The sequence below is a fragment of the Gouania willdenowi genome, unplaced genomic scaffold (assembly GCF_900634775.1).
Source record: "Gouania willdenowi unplaced genomic scaffold, fGouWil2.1 scaffold_273_arrow_ctg1, whole genome shotgun sequence".
Classification (NCBI taxonomy): Eukaryota; Metazoa; Chordata; class Actinopteri; order Blenniiformes; family Gobiesocidae; genus Gouania; species Gouania willdenowi.
In genome coordinates, this window is record NW_021145031.1 from 145254 (window position 1) to 153229 (window position 7976).

General features: G+C 34.1%; 1 long non-coding RNA gene across 1 annotated transcript; it reads left to right on the forward strand.

Annotated features, from left to right (window-relative positions):
* The first annotated feature begins 956 nt into the window (after positions 1–956).
* LOC114459214 (uncharacterized) lies at positions 957–7650 on the forward strand. Its single transcript, XR_003673273.1, has 4 exons — positions 957–1002; positions 2638–2712; positions 5132–5209; positions 7542–7650. It is a non-coding gene; the product is annotated as an uncharacterized LOC114459214 (long non-coding RNA).
* The last annotated feature ends 326 nt before the right edge of the window (positions 7651–7976 follow it).

The following is a 7976-nucleotide window of genomic DNA, read 5'->3' on the forward strand; positions in this document are numbered from 1 at the left end:
ACATATGACAGTGTACTGTATAAATATTGTAAATCAATGCAGTTATTGATGACAAATTACCAAAACTCCCAGTCCATCACTAGGGATCAATAGATTCTAATTTCCCACCAATAACTTCCAGTGAAAATATTAATCTCCATGAATCACATGTTGGTCAAACATTATAAACTTCTATTGTTACAACTCTCTCTGTAAACGTCTCTCACACAGTCTGATTCCTCCAGCTCATGCTGGTCACCAGTTTGTTCACACACTGCTCTGAGATGACATCACATCTTTAAACCACTCCATGCCTTCATAGGACAACATCTCTATGTGGTGCTGATTGTAAAGTTGTGCATGTTAAAATAAACAACAACTTTTTGAAACATTTAGCAACAAACCACATTTAAAAACTTACTTTTGACCAGATTTACAGCAATATTTTTTTTAAATATGTGATAGTTTTTTCTTTTAAAAAAATAATTTCAACGTTAAATCTAAATGTGAAATATAGATATCAATCTAAATGTTTTATCTTAAATCTAAATGTACATCTAAAGCTAAATGTTGAATCTAAATATTAAATCTAAATGTTAAACCTAAATGTCATGGGTGAAACTAAATATATAGCAAAATACAAATTCACCAAAGCCACCAAAATAAAAGTATATTTAAATGTAATAGCTAGACTTAACATTTTGATTTAGATTCAATATTTAACATTTAGATTTAAATTGATATTATCTTTTTACAAAAAAACAATTCTCACAAATTTTACAAATATTGCTGTAAATCTGGTTAAAACATGTTTTTTTGCTAAATGTTGCAAAAAGTTGCTGTATCATTTAGCATGCACAACTTTACAATTGTCACCCCATACATCAGTGATATATTTATGTAAATGTTTAATTGTTTTCTATCTACTTTGTGTGAATCAGGAAGCCCTGTGGAGAGAGAGAAGAAGAAGCCCTGCAGGACAACATTTCAGGCCTCTACGGCTCCTTAGACGTAGTTTGTACAGTAAGACGCCATTATTTTATGATATTTTAGATATTCTATAGAACATTATTCACTGTTCTTTGATGCATTGCTGGATGTTGTGTTGATCACGTGTACTGGGTTGGGTTTGCCTGGTGTTGTCTCAGGGACATTTGCAGCCTGTGGTTTGGTGCTTCCTGTTTTCGCTCTATCTAGGCTGTAATAAACTGTCAGTCTTACACAGGAAAGTGTGCCTCTGTTCATGTGTGCTGTGTATCTTTATCAGTTTCTAGGATCCTGTAACTGTAATGCTTGAAAATAAATTATCATTTACTTTTGTGTTTGTAATGTTAATGTGTTAAAGCTGTTTGATTTTATGTTGCTTCTATTTTAAGTAGCAAATGTTGTGTGTGTGTGTGTGTGTGTGTGTGTGTGTTTGTGTGTGTGTGTGTGTGTGTGTGTGCGTGCGTGCGTGCGTGTGTGTGTGTGCAGAGTAGACAGTTAAACATGCAGTGATAGGTTCTTTTTTTCTTTTTTTTTTAAATATCTTGATACTTTCAAGCTATATCACTATATACGATATATATCTGATATATATTTTGCTCTTGCTTTAAGATGATTCTTTGATGCATAAAATGGAACCAGAATAGCAATACCTAATATACTGTATATATTAATGTTTTCTCTGTGATGTAATTGGGGTTTCCTCTAACTATTATAGTATAACATACCTTTTTCAGAGATAAACCCTTAAAATAAGGTCAGTCAGTTAAAGCTACTGTACATGTCTAATGTCACACAATGACCTTTATTAATGTAAGTGTAGAGAATAATATAATTTATATAATAAATGTGTATTTGTGCACATTTTAAAAACAAATTCAGCTGACCAAAGTGCTCTACAGTTTTTTTTATTATTATAATTAACGATCAATTATTTATTCACACACACACACACACACACACACACACACACACACACACACACACACACACACACACACACACACACACACACACACACACACACACACACACACACACGCGCGTGCTGTAATGATGGCCTTCTGAGGACTTTCCCTTTAAGGGCCCCATTGTATCCATGGTAACGTAAGGTCAGAGTTGAGTCAGACTTGCCTACTTCCTGATTTGTACTGAGCACATGGACGTAGTTTAATGTTACGTTTCTGTTACCATCCCCTGTGTAACGACTAATAAGCAGTGTTTGAGGTTCCCCTGTATACAGTAAACGTACAGTGTGATGGTAACCAGTTGTTTTGAGTTCTGTTTATAACGTTATTGACCCACAGACATCTCTGGATCTATACAGCACACACAGTGTTTTACTGAGCATCAAAGACTTTCTCATTATGGGGACCATGTCCTTAGTAATATGTTAAGTTACTGCTTTGGTAATCTCACCCCACTTTCATAAGGCACAGCACCACAGTAAGATAGATAGTAAGAGCAGAATAAAGCATACTGGTGGCTCTACGGAAGAAACTTTTAAGGTTACGTGAATTATATCAATATTATGATATAGTCCTATGCTATATCTCCTAAATAAATATATCGATATTTATTAAAAACTTGATTTTTGGCACAGCCTTAATCAAGACTTTTTCCAACAGTCTGCTACATGACAACAACCATTCTTTTCCTTTCTAACCTCCACAGTCTCACTGCAGAGAAGATTTGCTGAAAAGTAAAATCAAGACTCTGGAGTCACAGTTACATCATGTCTACATGCAGGTGAGCAGCAGCTGCTAAAGAAGCAAACATTAAATTTCTGTGTAAGAGTAAAAGTAGATGTTGCTCTTTACCTTTGTTTGACACTTTCTGTGATGTCTCTCTCCATCCTCAGAAGTGTCTCACTGACAGCGTGTGACGTGTAAGCCAGCTTACACTTAATGTCTGAAAAAAAAAAACGTCTAATGATTAGTGTACGTGCAGAAGTGGTGGAGAACCCCCCTATTTAAATGATTCTGACGCACTGAAGACGTGCACTCCTGATTCCCTTGGGTTTTTACGCCTTTTTAGCTCGTGGAGTGACATTTCTACACGTTTAATACCACTAAACCTTTAGTGAATCTGCCTCTAAGTTTCTCAGCTGCAGAGATAATTTGGAACAACTTTTGGACTTATTAGCAGATAAATTAAAGGAACTGAAGACTTGGTTTGACTCAAATTAACAAAACAAAATGTATAATATTTGGAAATCGGACAAAAAACTGACTGAAGAAAATGAATAATAAAGACCATAAAAATAGAGAAAGTGAATGAAATAAAATTTCTGGGAGTCATAATAGACAATAAACTATCTTGGAAGTCACATATACAGTACATTACAGCCAAAAAAACAACGTCAATTGCAATATTACAAAAAGTCAAGTATTTTTTAAATCAGTCATCACTATAGACCTTGTTCTGTTCCTTCATTCTCTCATTTATGACTGACTGTGTAAACGTGTGGGGGAACACATATAAAACAATCATAGACTTAATATTCAAAGGTCAGAAAAGAGCAATAAAAACAGTAAATAAAAGCACATGGAGAGAACCATCAAACCCACTCTTCATCAAACTGAAGCCACTGAAATTCTAGGATTTGGTCGACCACAAAACAATTCACATCGTGCACAAAACAAATCAGAATCAATTACAATTACAAAGTACATTTTCTGAACTCAATTACAATCAATTATGATTATGAGAGCAACATATTTTTTTTCAGTTATAATTCTGATTGTAATTGCGTTGTAACTGTAATGAATAATGAATTGTAATTATAATTACATAATTAATATAATACATTTAACAATATAAGATTTCCAACAACATATACAGTAGTATTTGAGGTTTATTTTATTTTCCCCGGTAGAGGGAAATACTGACTTTTTAGAGCCTCCAGTGGGCACAGTTCAGACTCTAGCCAAAAACCGAGCACATATGTGAATAAAACCTGTCCTCTGATACCACTTTTTGACCATAATAAGCACTTTTTTTTTGTTCAGAAAATTTTGCGTTCTGCTCTAGTGGGTGTAGATCAGACTCTACCCGGGAATGAAGTACATTTTCAGACTCTGGGGGACCAGACCTTTCCTCTAATACCTCGTCCGGCCTGATCTGAGCACTTTTGGAAAATGAATGGGACAGACTTCAGGCCCCGCCCACTAGCCATGACTGCTTATTTTTCTTGATGCATGACCAGAAAAGATGAAATCCAGCCACTGGGTCCTGAAAGGCTCTGATGAGGGTAGTAAACATATATTTGTCCATTGTTCAAGGCAGCCCAAAACAGCACAACTTTTGTGATGCTATGTTTGTTTTACCTGTGAGGTCATTTGAGAGGGAGGAGCTCACGTTCTTATGTAGGGTGGGAGGAGTCAGATTTGTTAGGAGGAGGAGTTACTTATGAGTCATGAGGGGACAAAAATCCAACTGTCCAGTTTGGAGCTCAGTTTTGACAAAATGTGGAATAACAAAGGAGGGAAGAAACAGAACTTTTCAAACTTTGTTCCTCTGAATGAGGATAAATTAATGTATATCACTGTAGCAAAACCATCATAAAGTGATTTATTCATAATACTTTGTTTAATACTTTTTCATAGTAAACCCCCAGGTTTCTGCTGACCTGCCACTAGGAGGAAACTCAAAAAATGTTTTTGATTATGGGCGTGGCTCCAAGAGTAGTTAAGACAAGCCCAGTCACAGCAAACCTCATCCTCCTACATCTTTTATAGGAGGGGCGGGGCCAAATGTAAGGGTTAGTGGCATCACTGATCTAATCTCAGCCAATAGAAACACTCTATTGTAATAGCAAAGTTCAACCCATAGAGGGCAGTCACTCTGACATTTTACAACTAAAAACACTATATTTAAATACTTAGACTAAAATGTGAAGAGTGAGACTAGGATTAATAAACTACATTACACTGTCAGCCTTTGCTGTAAAATTAGATTAAAACAGTAATATATTGTATTATTTTAATACAATATATTACTGTAAACACATTGCACCTTGGGAACAACAAATTAAATTACAACACCTTCAAACTTAACTGTAATTTACCACAATTTACTGTAAAGAGCATTGCATCATGGGAACTTGCAGCTGGACCAAAAAGTGTGGGAAAAAATAACCAGCACAGATTTTTTTTCTCCATCTAAGATTAACGTTTCCTGCAGCAGCTGAGCCAGCCCCTCCACGTCTACCTGTAGCTGCTCCACGTTGGATGTCTGAACCCATGTGAGGAACATTTTTACTGGCTTACAATGTGGTGTGGAAATGAAATGTAGAATTCTGTGGTGGAATCACCTTCATCTACCCACGCACGCACGCACACACACGCACACGCACACGCACACACACACACACACACACACACACACAGAGATGGTGAGCGTGGAGCAGTCAGATGAAAAGTTGTAAAATTTAAGGTGACAATACAAACACTACTTTAAATTAATTCTGGTCAAAGACAAGAACGTACATGTGAAGTGTTCATTATATCCACGAGTGAAGACTTTGTTCACATCTGTTGTATGCAACTCTAATTTAATGAAGCACCTCACAACGACACACGCATCTAAAAAAATCTAAATTACTGTATTTGACATATAGCAACTTTTGTTTTTTTAACAGTAACGCAAATAGTTACTTTCCTTGGTAATGAGTTACTCTTATTATAGAGTAATTCAATTACTAACAGTTACTTTTTGGAACAAGTAGTGAGTAAATATAACTAATTACTTTATTAAAGTAATCCCAACACTGGTTATGACCAAATGAGTATGTGTTTGAAGGTTGGATGTACAAAGAGGTGTACATCCTCTGTAGTGTTATAAAAGAGTTTATTTTTGGGTGCAAAATAAAATATCGTGTGCGATTTCCCTGGATTAATTCTATGGGACATGCGCATGATAAATGTGTTTTTTTTTTTTTAAACTAATTTTCATTTTTTTTTTCGTTTGGTGTATTTTTCTGTAATGTATGTTTTTTGGAGTCACTGTGTGTGTTTTTGGAGCCTTTTAGTATATTTTTGTGCATTTCTGTTGTTGTTTTGTGGAGTTTTTGTATAAATATTGTTTAGTTTTTTGTTTTATTTTACTCATTTAGTTTATTTTTATTATAAATACTGTGTGTGTGTGCCCAGAGTAGACAGTGAAACATGCACTGATTACCTCACAGATCTACTTTTATATTTGTATACAAATAATACATGTGTTGTCAGTGTGTCCTGTCTGGATGTGGTTTGTTTTTTTTAATGATATCTGAAAGTCATAGATTACATTAAATCATTAAGATTACATAAGCCCTTAATTACCATGAGATTACTGAAATGGAAGAAAATAAACTAGTATGAATTTTTAAACACCCCCACTTCTAAATAGAAGTTGGTTGTATGTATACAAGTTGTATGGCTATTATTATGTTAATAAACATTGGGATGTGACTGCTTTCAATACAAGTTTATGAACATTAAAGAAAATTCAAAGCAATACATCCTGTGTACAATACATATCAACATATTTTTAAATAAATTAATGTTGGCCTTAACTATGTCAAAAAGCAGATAAACTATCTGTTTACACTAATCTTTAAAACAAATTTATGTTAGGAAAAAAACTATTTATAGAACTAAATAAACATATATTGTATATACACATACATATGATGGTGTGCTGTATAAATATTCTAAATCAATGCAGTTATTGATGACAAAATACCAAAAATCCCAGTCCATCACTAGGAATCAATAGATTCTAATTTTCCGACAATAACTTCCAGTGAAAATATTAATCTCCATGAATCACATGATGGTCAAACATTTTAAACTTCTATTGTTACAACTCTCTCTGTAAACATCTCTGACACAGTCTGATTCCTCCAGCTCATGCTGGTCACCAGTTTGCTCACACACTGCTCTGAGATGACATCACATCTTTAAACCACTCCATGCCTTCATAGGACAACATCTCTATGTGGTGCTGATTGTAAAGTTGTGCATGTTAAAATAAACAGCAACTTTTTGTAATATTTAGCAACAAAACACGTTTAAAAAACATACTTTTGATCAGATTTACTGCAATATTTTTTAAATTTCTGATAGTTTTTTTTTTTTTTTAAATATAATGTCAATGTTAAATCTAAATGTTAAACATAAATATGAATCTAAATTTTTAATCTTAAATCTAAATGTACACCTAAATTAAATGTTGAATCTAAATATTAAATGTTCAATCCTAATCTAAATGTTAAATATAAATCTTAAATCTAAATGTTGAACCTAAATGTCATGGGTCTGTTTATTTAAATGTAATATCTAAACTTAACATTTCGATTTAGATTCAATATTTAACATTTAGATTTAAATTGACATTATCTTTTTAAGAGAAAACAATTCTCACAAATTTCACAAATATTGCTGTAAATCTGCTTAAAACATTTTTTTTTTGCTAAATGTTGCAAAAAGTTGCCGTTTCATTTAGCATGCACAACTTTACAATTGTCACCCCGTACATCAGTGATATATTTATGTAAATGTTTAATTGTTTTCTATCTACTTTGTGTGAATCAGGAAGCCCTGTGGAGAGAGAAGAAGAAGCTGACAGCCCTGCAGGACAACATTTCAGGACTCTACGGCTCCTTAGACATAGTTTGGACAGTAAGACGCCATTATTTTATGACATATTAGATATTCTAGAGGACATTATTCACTGTTCTTTGATGCATTGCTGGATGTTGTGTTGATCACTTGTACTGGGTTGTGTTTGCCTGGTGTTGTCTCAGGGACATTTGCAGCCTGTGGTTTGGTGCTTCCTGTTTTCGCTCTATCTAGGCTGTAATAAACTGTCAGTCTTACACAGGAAAGTGTGCCTCTGTTCATGTGTGCTGTGTATCTTTATCAGTTTCCAGGATCCTGTAACTGTAGTACATGAAAATAAATTATCATTTACTTTTGTGTTTGTAATGTTAATGTGTTAAAGCTGTTTGATTTTATGTTGCTTCTATT